Consider the following 11,964-nt stretch of genomic DNA (forward strand, 5'->3'; position numbering starts at 1 on the left):
CAAAAAAAAAAAAAAAAAAATTTAAAATAACTGGGTGCCATCTTTTACCTAGGAAAGTGATGGAAGGCAAGGTGAGGGGGGGCTTTTCAAGCAGGAGGGCCATGACACTGAGGCACAGAGAACATGAACAGCCCAGGGATGTTAAGTGGCTCAATGAACTGAAGCAGGAAAACTGGAGGAGATGAGGCTGAATGGGAAGGGAAGATCCACTTAAGCTATGCAAATAAGTTTATATTTGCTCCTGTGTAGGCAACAGAAAATTATAGAAAAATTCTGAGCCAGGAAAGGTCATGATGGGATTTGTGTTTCAAAAATATCCCTCTGGTTGCTGGGAGAAACGTATGGGCAAGAAAGAGGACAGAAAGAACAGTTAGAAGGTTATTGCAAAAGTCCATGCAAGCAACCATGAGCCCAAAGCAGGACATTAGTGATGAAAATGAATAGGAGAAAAAGATAAAAGTTTTCTTAGGAGGAAAATGGACAGGACATAAACAGAAAAGGTTTAATGAGGTGTACATTTCTGCCTTGGCCAGCTTAGTTGTACAGTCATGCCACTGGGCTCTTCAAGTTACAAAATAGAGGGGTAAAGAATCTGAATGAGAACATACAATTTATTGCTGGGTGGTCTGAGGATATCAAGGAGAGATGGCATGGTGGTCAATGCTCTTCTAAGCGTGCTCTGTAGGCCTGAGCTATCTGTGAACTGCTTGTTATTGGCCCTCAACAAGAAAGAGTGCTTATACCAGAAATTATATCAACCTCATCACTAAGCATTCTATCAATTAAACTGACACTTGTTTTGTAGCAAGACTTTCTTGGAGAAGTAGTAAGTTGATTTACATTCTAATCCAAGTCTAATTCCTTATAAAGTGTTGACTGACTGATACCTGTCTGCAGCCACACCTTTAGAAGGACTGATGCAAATGACTAGATGTATGGGTTTGGCGGTCTGGCAAGAGGCCTATGCTGGAGACAAAGATTTGAGAATTTTAAGAGTAGGGATGTTAGTATCTAAAGCCATTGTTAGTGGTGAAGTTACCAGGAGAGATGGCATAGATAGGAGAAGACGGCTATATTAGTTTGTTAGTACTGCCATAACAAAGTATTACAAAGTAGGGGACTTAAACAACAAAGATTTAGTCAAAAGGCTAGAAGGTGATCAAGTTGTCATCTGACTTGGTTCCTTCGAAGACTGTAAGAATCTGTGCCATCCCTCTCTTCTAGCTTTTGTACTTTGCTATCAATCTTTGATGTCCCTTGCTTGTATAAGCATCAATCCAGTCTTTGCCTTCCTGTTCACATGGTGTGTTCCTTGTGTGCATGCCTGTGTCCAAATTTTCCCTTTTTATAAGGATATCAATCATAATGGATTAGCACCCACCCTAATGACCTCATCTTAATCTTCCAAATAAGGTCACATTCTGAGACACTGGGAGTTAGAAATTCAACATATAAATTTTGGGGGTACATAACCAACCAATAACAAGGGGCCAATGATGGAGATCGAGAAAACATCAGTAATTAAGATTCAGACACTCACCATATCCTGCCTTACACTATGCTACTTAGGTGTGCCTCAACTTCTCAACCGGATTGCTGGATTCCTAGAGGTCAGAAAGGCTGTCTTAAATGTCTTTGCATAATTTTCCTACAGGATCTAGTGAGTTTCTTATATGTAGAAGTGGCTCAAAACAACATTGTCTGATGATGTATAACAAACAAAAATTGAATATGGAAGAATCCCCAAGAAATGTTTTGAACACAGTATGGTATGACACACTGCCTTATAGACAACAGTTGCTATACTTGTCAGAAAAATCACCAATGTAGATGTTCAGGATATATTTCAACTCATTTGCTTAAACAACTCTATGCCTACCATTCACACCAAAAAGCTGTTTTTCTACATGGGCAACAGAAGGCATAATTATTTGCAGGAACTTTCAATGTTTTCCCTTTGCTTTCTTAAGTGGCACAGTAGATCATCTAGACCACTCTGTGTGTTTGTCAAAATTCCATTGTCTTTTTAAAAACATTACAACTCCTGGAGAATTTGCAACTTAGCATGTGCTCCTGGAACACTTAGGAATTTTTAAAAAGTTAACTTCAAAGTATCTCAGAACTTTCCTATTGCACAGAAGTAACTCTGAGAGAAGCACCATGTGATAAGTTGATGTTTTTCTCTCACAGGCTGCTGAAAGGACATCAATGCATTATCAATTTTCTCTGTATCTCTCAATTTTAGAATAGTGGCAGACTCAAACAATTGAGGGCTTGATGATTCAATTTTATTCAAACCTTTCTCCCACTTGTTAAAATAAAAGGAATAACACAGCAAAGGTAATTTTTTTCCCCTTGACCAGTGAAAGGCATCAGAAAAGTCCATACCTAAGAACAGTTTTACTTTTTTATTAATATTTCATATCTATCATATTCTTATTACCACATTCAATATGCAATAGCTCTACAGCCATTATTTATTTATATCCTAACTATACCCAGAAAGGACTTTAGACAGCTCACAATAAAAGAACAGAGAAATAATACCAAAATCCCAAAGAGAATAAAGTAGAGAAAATAAGCATGTTTATTTATGTCTAAATATATAGTGCTTATATAGAACTTACAGGTTCCATGATACAACTTTGGCAACATTGTTACTTAAAACAGTAAACAGTCAAATTCAAATTAAACAGTCAAATTTTCACTATAATTAGTTGTTGACTGTCCTTTTTTTACACATAAAGTTAAATCAAATGAAATTTACTAAAGAAGACATACGCAATATGAAAACTAAGTCCTCACTTTCTGATTTTAATGTGTAACCACTTTAACACATTCTGTGATGATTCAAATTCAACTGGGATTCAGCCATTGCAAATAATTTATAATTGTTTGTGGCCTCTAAAAGAAGACTTTTCCCTGTAATGGATCTAGAAACTAGTCACTTGTTTCTATGAACAAACCAGCTTAGGAGGTAATCGATAGTGTGTTCCTACAAATTATCTTATTTTGAAACCATTTGGTAATTGGTTCATCCTTCATGTTTTCCACTGAGAAGCTTTCAGTAAGAAGAAAATATTAGAGAGACACCATGTTTCTATAATAGAGGCAGACTGTATTTAAGACTCTTTTACTTCCTCTCCTTAGAAACTCTCTAGAAATTACAGCATCAGTGTGAAGTCTCAACAGTTGAACACTTACTGAGCATCTACCATGTGCCAAGCACTGTTTAAAGAGGATCTTACAGTCTAGTGAGAAAGGGACACACACACATGAAGTAATTTAAGTACGACATATAGTAGGTAAAGAGGAATTTGAATAGAAGGTTATGGCAGTACTTAGCCTGATATAAAGGCTTGGGTAAGGTCTCCTGAAGGAGATAACACCTGAGATAATTAAAGGATGAACAACAGTGAATACAGTGAAGGTTAGTACGACGTTTTGGAATAAAGAACAGCATAAGCAAAGGTATTGTAGTATAAAATAGTATGGAGGAGTTTGGTGGACAAAAATGCAAGAATACTATTTTTATTGTTACTGATAAAATTTGCCCATCATTTACCCCATATTAATGATTTACTAATCAATTAACATTTTTCTCTTGTTACCCTTGGTTATTTTTTCTCATTTTACATTTAAGGAAACTAAGAAGAAAGAAATGGATAATGTTTCTAAGGTCACATAACCAAGAGGTCACAAAGCTGACCAGGAATTTGAACCTGGAACTGACAGCCTGTAGAGCTGGAGGTCTTAGTCATTATGTTCCGTTACATATTATCTACTTATATGAGCCTTCCTTTGCCTAGATATATGAAGGTTGGGGCACATATATATGCTTAGTAGTTACTTTTTACACAAACACAAAAACATTTTGTGAATTCATTTGTAATGGCAATAGTCAATATCATTAATATAAACATTTTTAAAAGAGCTATTTGGATCAAGATAGAAATGCAAAGACTTGAAAAAGGCAGGTGACCAATTCAATGAGAGCAAGAATAAGGAGGAAAAAGAAAAGCTATATGGAAAATAAGGAACTCTGATGACCCCATCATTTACTAGTTGAGTGACCCAAGACCGTTTTTTTGAATCTTCTGATAAGCTTGTGGCAGATCTTCCCATGTACGTGTGCTTGGCATTATCCATTTAAGTAAATCTTTGTGTGTGTGTGTGTGTTTGTTGGAGTCTCATTCTGTCACCCAGACTAGAGTGCAGTGGCTGCTTCCGGCCACCGCAGCCTCGACCTGCTGGGCTCCGGCAATCCTTCCGCCTCAGCCTTCCAAGTAGCTGGAACTACAGGCACGCACTACCATGCCCGGCTAATTTTTGATTTATTGTAGAGATGAGGTCTTGCCAAGTTGCCCAGGCGGGTCTTGAACCCGCGGGCTCAGGCAATCCACTCACCTCAGCCTCCCAAAGCGCTGGGTTTATAGGCTGAGCCACTAAGCCCAGCTCATTTAAGTAAATCTTAAGGGAGGCCTATCCACACTGTTTTTGTGCAAAGTGGGCCTTTGAAGCCAGGGAAATGGGCCTGTTCTTTGTCCAAATACTAGTGAAATGTCTCAACAAAAGACGAACAGGGATGTATTGTATAACGGATTTTATCTGGTTTATAGACTATGCTCTACTCATAATCATTTGTCTTCTGGGGCTGCTTTTCATATTGATGATGATGATGTGATGATGACAGCAATAGTGAATATAAAACTTGCTATGGCCAGTACTTCATATATATTAACTTGTTCAAGTCTTTCACAGGTTAAAAATAATACAATATTGCACACATCAACTTAGCAGTAACAATAGTTAACACTTATACTATACTTACCGCATGCTAGACATTGTTCTAAGAACTTTACTATATTATCTAAATTAATTTTCATAAGAACCTAATGGTTGAGATACCACTGCTATCCTAATTCATTGATGAGTAAACTGAGGCTTAGAAAGGTTAAGTAAATTGCTTAAGATCACAGAGCACATTAAGGATACAGCAAGAAAGCAAACTCAGGCAATCAAATTTCCAAGTCTATACTCTTAATCACTGCCCTTCAGTATCCATCAAGATATCAGTTGTAACAACCAGGCTCAAACCATTTGCTGAATTTATCCCCCTTTCATCACCTGATAAGAACAGAAAAGTGATTATATCACAGGCTTAGACTGACAAACGAAAATATAATAATTATGGTCACCAGCTCTTCAGTTCTGCAGAAAATATAGATCAAATCCTAACAAAGAAATTATTACAGTCGCCAGAGACAAGGAACACAGAGTTACAATCTTCAGATTCAATGCTTTTCTTTAATGATTTTCAGAATCTAGGGTTAGACTATTGATATTTGTTAAGCAATGTCGAAGAGATGGTGTTGGTAAAAATCAGACAGCTGGTGTCCTGCCATCCAGATGTATGTGGTGTCCGTCTTGGAACAAGTATAATTTAGTTAAAAGTGATTAACATTTCATTATTTAAATGATGGCGAGGTAGTCTTATATCTATTTCATAAAAATTCAGGCCTAGTACTGCCATATCTTCCTGTTGTGAAAGAAGCCAGAAATTCAGAATTATGTGAAATATTTTGACAGCTTTCAATGTTGAGAATGAATTCAAAAATTGAAAAATGTTTTGCAGACAAGTAAATTTGTGGGTCAGTTTTGACTCACCAAAGTATACAATCCCTCACATAGTCTGTAGTCTTGTAACTTCTTATAACCTTATGAGATTTCACTGTTTCTTTCAAAAATTTAGACAGTTGGACTAATGAACTCTTAACTTCATCTCTAAACATCTTAGATTATTTGAAGACACTATTTTGTAATGTAAAAACATACCGAAGACAAGTGTGAATAACCTCATTGCCCAGAAAACACTATCAACTATCATCTCTGAAGGGGACATTAGAAATTATCTGAAATTTCTCCATCTCCCTCTCCACATCACACATTAAGAAATTACTCCAGGCCAGGCTTGGTGGTGGCTCAGTCTGTAATCCCAGCACTTTGGGAGGCCGAGATGAGTGAATTACCTGAGCCCGTGGGTTCAAGACCATCCCAGGCAAATTGGCGAGACCTCATCTCTACAATAAATAAACAAAAAAAATTAGCCAGGCATGGTAGCACACGCCTGTAGGTCTGGCTACTTGGAAGGCTGAGGCAGAAGGATCACTGGAGCCCAGCAGGTCGATGCTGGGATGACCACGAGAGTGCCACTGCACTCCAGCCTAGGTGACAGAGTGAGACTTCAACTCAAAAAAAAAGAAAAAAGAAAGAATTGCCCCAGAGACAGAAGATGGCTTGCCTACAACAGTGTTTCATTAATGGTAGGTTTTGAGCTCAAACACAAGTTTCGATATACAGGTTGAATATCCCTTATCCGAAATGCTTGAGACCAGAAGTGTTTTGGATTTCAGATTTTGGAATATTCACATTATACTTGTTGGCAGAGCATCCCTAATCTGGAAATCCAAAATCTAAAATGCTCCAATGAGCATTTCCTTTGAGCATTATATTGTGATTAAAAAGTTTTGAATTTTGGAGCATTTCAGATTTTGGATTTTTGGATCAGGGATACCCAATCTATATATCCCTTTCCCTCATCAACTAGCTTTCTTCATTCTGTCTTGGAAGTCCTTTGAGCTCCTGGATCTAACCATGCCTGTAGTTGTATCTGCATCAAGCTTTTCAATTACACACACCAATAAATCTCCCAACCTATTTTCTTTTGTTATTTAATCACTCGAACTGATCAAAACCAAAATAATCTGACTGATAGTGCCAAACAATGACTCCTTTCTACATTCCTGCTAACTCATGCCCCTCTTCAGATTGGAATGCCTGTTTTTCCTATGCTTACCCAAATCATACTAATTTTTAAAGACTTTTATCCATGAAGATTTTCTCTTCTAATCCTAAGTGTATATACAATCCTACATGTGCACGCTCTCTCTGTCTTGCTCTCTCTCTCTCTCTCTTCCCTACTTTAATACTTGTAATCAGTATCTTACATTTAAAATTATTCAACTTATTTGATATGTATGTATATTATCTTCAAAGCTAGGAAAAAAGTTCTTCCAGTTCAGGAACCATATCTCACAGGTACCTTTTGTTTCTGTCCCAGCCTGGGAGAGTCCTTAGTGCAATGAGTAACTAACTGGCCACTTATTTAGAGCTTAGTTCTAAGAACTCTCCTCCTCATTCCAATTTAAGCTTTTAAAAACACCTGGCCCCAAATCACATATTTCAATGTGACAGCCTATGACTGCATATTGAATTTGTTCTTGCAGGGGAAAGATCTCAAAATCATTCAACTTTTATCATTTTACACAGTGCAATTCTTCAGGAATGAAAGATTTAATTTCCTTTGTTCTTCAGTCCGGTTTTAGGGAAGTATAAAGCTATTCTAGGTGTGTAATGAGGCAAGAACCTCTCATTATTTTTTCAGTGTTCTGCATCTTCAGAAAGTCTCTGCTAGTATCAGTGCATAGCAGTTCCTTGCCATTGCACCAAGGACATGAGGGAAAATGCCAAAAAACATATCTAAATAATTCAATTTTTCCCCTGAAGAAAAGAGAAACACATAATTCTATCTGAAGAAAACCTGGTTTAACAGTTACTTAGTTTCCTCAAAATGTTAGAATATTTTATTTTTTTGAATGAAAATATATTTTGCATTAATATAGCAAAGCTAATAATTTTGAATAGTGGAGCAAACCAAGTGCCTCAAAGCATATCTTAATAGATGATCACTATTTCACTATTATTGGTTTAAAGTAAACACACACACACACACACACACACACAGTTAACTAGCACAAGTTCTTAAATTGTATGAAAGGTATGGCTATTGAGTATTGCCCAAGTGAAATCAAGTAAATGAATAAAATGAATTTCTATGAATTTCTATGGCTCAGAGTGACTCAAAAGTAGCCAGCATTTCGTGGGAAGATATATACTGAATCACATGGAAATGAGTAGCTTGAACTCACATTTGGTCCACTCATAAAGTCTTCTTGAATGAAACAGGAGTAGTCAGGTAGACACAATTTTAGGCTTGCCCCTTTCCCTCATCAAACACATATGTGCACCTACAGACATGCATATATGCACACCTACATTGCACACATAATACTCATTTTAGGCTATTTGTAATCCAGGAACTATGAATAATTCCCACCCAATTAAAAAATGGATTTTGTCAATCTAAATATTACATGAATTGTTTACCATGCCTGCCTTTACATTGCCTACTTACAGCTAGTTCACATGAGGTAGCCACCCAACACCGTTACTACATAATTTAGAAACATATGGTGTAGCTTTGCCATGCCAACTTCTAGGTATTCACTCTACCATTCTGACAAAAGAAAGTTAAAAAAGCAAAGAGCTGTTTTCCAAATTGTCATTTATGAACAGCCAAAACATATTGTTACAGTCTGGTGGGGAGATTTTGTTTTGGTCATAAATTATCAGTACCATCATGTTATATTTAAATTCTCAGAAATGTAAGCAAAATAGACATATAAATGACAAAATACTTCTTTCAAATAGTCTGTTTAAAGCCCCCTCTTTTAATTGGGAAGACAATTGGAATGTACTCTTTCTCCCAGCAAAAGTAAAACCAGAATAATTAACTTACCAAAATTATCCAAACAATGGTTCCCTCTCCCTGTGCTCCTTCTCAATTTTCTTCTGAGCTGAAACATTTTCTCCCCCACCCCCTGCAGTTTGAACCACATAGAAAGGCTGACACAGGGTACCTGGTCCATTATCAGGGGCAGAGGCCAGCTAGAAGCCCAAACTTCAACTGCATGCAGCCTACTTATATAGTAAATCCTCATTTGTACCCCAAAACTCTAAAATTATTTTTTTAAGATAGCCTAACACAGTTTGGTGTTTAGATTGATCAGCTAACAGCTCATTTCTCTCCTTCATATTCTTTATGAAGTTACTACTTAAGTGTCCATTTTGCCCGTGACTATATTCAATGGGTGTTCAGAGGAAGAGGGATAGGCTTCTCTCACCTCAAACAGAAATAAACCTGGGTAAAGAAGTATACTTGATGTGTTGTCAAGATGCTAGGATTCTGTTTTTATCCTGAAATATTCCTGACTAAAGTTTCATATTTAAAATATAGGATTTGAAATCAGAATGTCCCACATCTCAATTCCCACTCGTACCTAGCTACACGATGCTTGAGGCAAATTACAAAGCCTCTCCCAATGTCACTTTTCTCTTCTAAAAACAAGGATAACAATCTGTACATTGTTAGAGTTATTAGATTTTTAAATGATCTAAGACATTTCAGTAAAAATTAAGGAAATTCGAATAAACTACAGCCTTTAGTTAGTAATAATGCATCAATATTGGTTCTTTAATTGTAATCCATGTTCCATAGTACTGTAAGATATCAGTAGGGGAAAATGGGTATAGAATATATGGGAAATACTCAATTCTCAATTTTTCAGTGAATCTAAAACTGTTAAAAAAAATAATAAACTCTTTTTTAAAACGCATCTATGTGCTTGCACATAGTGAGTACCTGAAAAATGGTAGCCAGTGTTATTTTTCCCAATTCAGCAATTATTTTTCATATCTCTCTCCCTCTCCCTTCCTCCTCACAGCCCCCCCCCCCCTGTCCCTTTCTCTACTTCATTTTTCCTCTGGCTTTTTCTAGTTTATCCATTTCTATTCTACAAACTCTAGTTTACTTTATAATTAGTTGATCTTTCTCCAAGACTAATTTTAGCTCATCAGTTCTATTTGCTGGCCTTACATTTCTATTGTTGGCTTTACATGATTATGCAAACTTTGTAATTACTTTTAGTTATTGTTTTTTTTTTTTTTTTTTTGGTTGGAGCCTCACTCTGTCACCCAGACTGGAGTGCAGTGGCCGCTCCCGGCCACCGCAGCCTCGACCTGCTGGGCTCCGGCGATCCTTCCGCCTCAGCCTTCCAAGTAGCTGGAACACCTGGCTAATTTTTGATTTAGTGTAGAGATGAGGTCTCGCCGAGTTGCCCAAGCAGGTCTCGAACCCACGGACTTAGGCAATCCACTCACCTCAGCCTCCCAAGGCACAGAATTACAGGCTGAGCCACTGAGCCCGGATTTTTTTTTTTTTTTTAAGTGAGTGCTCCAAGCTTTCTACTTGAAGAACAAAATACTCTTTTCCAGAAAGGCACTAAAAACATAAAGATACATCAAATAATTTTTTTTTTTGTAAAAGGGAAATGTGTATTTAGCTTCCCTGTAGAGCCAACAGTCCTACAGTAGCTTTGTTGGGATATGTATTTAGCACTTGTTTGCTGTGACAACTAAAAAATAGTTTGACCAAATGCCAGTGTTATGAATCTGTCCTGGAGTCTCTCTGATGTTAAGGTCATGTGTGAAAAACAGAACAAGCTTGCCCCTCAAAATCACAGCTTTGAATGGATTCAGGTAAAACATACAATCAGATCAGAAAAACTTGACCTCATAGTGATCTATCTCAGATGGTTGAAGGTTTGATTTAGAAGAACTGAGATCTCTGTGGGATTTTTCTCCATACTAGTGCTGGACTTAAGCATCTATTTAAAGTACAGAGCTCTAGAGACTTTGATAAATGGAAGGTTTAAAAAAATTTTTTTTTAATTTTAAGTCACAACAGTTTTCATTGCCAAGGGAATACGACTTTGCTGGTGCTGTTATCTTCAGGATAGATTTTGGAAATAGAATTTCCCATACTATAAAGACAATTACCATAATAATTCCAATCCGCAATGTCAGGCCCTCTGGACCCAACATCCAACTTTAAAACAATATCCAAATAACTTTTACTGCTCTGAGGATACTTTTGCTCAACCATAGTCTAAAATACAGATGGAAAAAGCAAGGGGCCAACAATACGGATGGAGAATGGTGTGTGTAGCTCTCCTTCCGTCTCTCCCTTAGGAAGTGAGTTTTATCTTTTCATGAAACTGATACGCAAGCTTGTGATAGCTGAAATAAATCATCAGTGCTGGGTGGTGTGTGTACATATACAGGCAAAACAAACAGAGAAATCTGTGCTAACTCAAGATAAGGGTGGATAAATACAGAAAGCCTAACACTCCACTACAGCAACATATAATTCAGTCTTAAATGGCAGCAACGGAAAAATTATTTTAAGACTATAGTCTCACAGTCTTGACGGGGTTAGGGCTGACTTCTCACATTGCCCCTTGGGGGCTTGACTGGCTTTTCTGCTAGCTCAAGTGCTGCAGATTTATATAAGAGAAAATAGAACACTGACTTTATTCACTAATTCACTCTAACTGGGTTCTTGACTGCTTCTCTTCTGGTCCCCTGCCACTGCCCCTCATCCTGCAGTCTCCCCAGGCCCTCCCTTTCTCTAGCTGGAAAACAGCTGATAGAAATAGGCGCCCTTTTTTCTTCTTTTCTCTTTTTTTTTTTTTTTTTTTTTTACATCAAAGCTGCCTCAGCCTTGCCCCAGCCTCAGACACAAAAAGCTTTTGATGCCTATAATTGCGAGGCTTTTTGCAGCTGTACTCTATCAAGCCAGCAGTGGCAGGACTTGAGGACCTCGGTGAGCCAGAAGGTGGCGGCGAAGTCACCTTGGGAAGAGGAGAAGAGGGTCAAAGAAAGGAAAGTGAAGGACCTGACCCCAGCGAAGGACCAAAAGGCGTGCCCCAGCTTTAGGGTCAGTGAGAAAGGACCAGGGGGCTGGAGAGAATACCGGCCACAGGGAAGCAGCGCCCGAGGACCCTTAGGCGGCCCTGGTCGGCGATCAGCTGACCAGGGCAGGGAGAGAAGTGTGCCTTTCGCGGAGTCACGGGAAGCTTCGCCTCCACGGCTGGCTTTCTCCCGCCTGCCCCTGCGGTTGCTCTTTGCCCCAGCAAGCGGAGCGCGGCTGCAAGACGCTCTTCCCTCTCCACCCTGGCGCCCCCACCTGCCGGGTGTCCCCGCCCGCCGAGCGCACGCCCAGGA

At 38.3% G+C, this 11,964-nt stretch overlaps 1 protein-coding gene across 1 annotated transcript in view; it reads right to left on the minus strand.

Moving 5' to 3' along the window:
* Positions 1-11,964, minus strand: part of LOC103254469 (calcium-dependent secretion activator 1-like) — a gene marked incomplete at its 3' end in the record, with an annotated part of 117,644 nt that overhangs the window by 105,165 nt on the left and 515 nt on the right. The gene's annotated exons all lie outside the window — the stretch shown is intronic.

Source organism: Carlito syrichta, unplaced genomic scaffold (assembly GCF_000164805.1).
Source record: "Carlito syrichta isolate Samal-C Ts95f unplaced genomic scaffold, Tarsius_syrichta-2.0.1 Scaffold281334, whole genome shotgun sequence".
Classification (NCBI taxonomy): Eukaryota; Metazoa; Chordata; class Mammalia; order Primates; family Tarsiidae; genus Carlito; species Carlito syrichta.